The 1,195-nt window shown below is 35.1% G+C and overlaps 1 protein-coding gene across 2 annotated transcripts in view; it reads left to right on the forward strand.

Moving 5' to 3' along the window:
* The window catches only part of rell2 (RELT like 2), a 23,449-nt gene that overhangs the window by 1,777 nt on the left and 20,477 nt on the right, over positions 1-1,195 (forward strand). The window lies entirely within an intron of this gene.

Genomic DNA, 1,195 nt, shown 5'->3' on the forward strand with positions numbered 1-1,195 from the left:
GAGACATCTTGTGTCCAGCAGCAAAACTTTAGATGAGGTAGTAGCAGTAGTGCCCCTTTAAGGATTTTAATGTGGAAATGTAACTGTTTCTATGTATGTCTGAATACATGTCTGGAGGGGATCTTCAAATGTCTTAAAGTCCAATGGTCCTAACCCTATTCAGAGATGATTTTTTCCTTTGTTTGTGCAAGTGGATTTGTTTGGCCACTGAAACAGAAGACATACAGTATGATAGTAATCACATATTTACTTCTGTTTATGCAGTAGATAAGAGATAAGAGATTTTTATTTGTCACATGCACAGTTATACATAGTACAATGCACAGTGAAATGCTTCTTTATACCTGCAGCCAGTAGTAAAGAAAGAAAGAAAAACAAAATCCTACTACTACTACTACTACTACTACAGTAATACATTTATCTGGACAACCAGAAAGAAAACACAAATATGGAAAATTTAGTTTTAACTTTTATTAAGATGCAGGATTTTTTTTACTTTTGGACATATTTTCATGAGTTTTGGACTGTACAAATCCACACAGACACAAGGAGGACAAGGGCGGACATTTACACCAGTCACACAGTGCTTATTAAGGCAAAGAATACAAATTACAGTACATACTGTTAGTCTGAGGTGGTTCACTCTTTTAAAGTGTGAAGGAGTCAGGAAAATATTTAAAGGGATAGTTGGATTTCCTGGAAAGGTTTCTATTCTTCCATCCCCAAGAGTTAAAAAAAGCCTATGGATGCCATTTTTTGTGTCTTTCATAATAGTAAAAGCATAGTAAAAATGGAAATAAAGTAAAGATGTATGGGTGATGTTAAAACTAATCTAAAAATACCAATAATAATAATAATAATGATACCATAAACCAGGGACGGTTGGCATCAGTTCATGCTCCAGATTGACAGATATTGCTGAAACAGAATCAAATGTTGGTTCAATATATTGGTGTATGTTCTGCAATTTCCCAGCTTGGGATCAATAAAGTATATTTATCTATCTATGTAGGAATAAGTTATATCTCACATATACAGCAATGCACATAGATTTAAAGAAGCCTATTATTTACAAAAGAGTTATCCAATTATGATTGTTTCTGTGGTGTTTGCAGCCTTAAGGCCTCAGTATGCTCGCCGTTTCCGACCTGTCGCGCGACACTGTGACGTCAAAAATGACGTAGATCTCGCTGGC

Source organism: Morone saxatilis, unplaced genomic scaffold, assembly GCF_004916995.1.
Source record: "Morone saxatilis isolate NCDOM2014 unplaced genomic scaffold, NCSU_SB_2.0 Contig22, whole genome shotgun sequence".
NCBI lineage: Eukaryota > Metazoa > Chordata > Actinopteri > Moronidae > Morone > Morone saxatilis.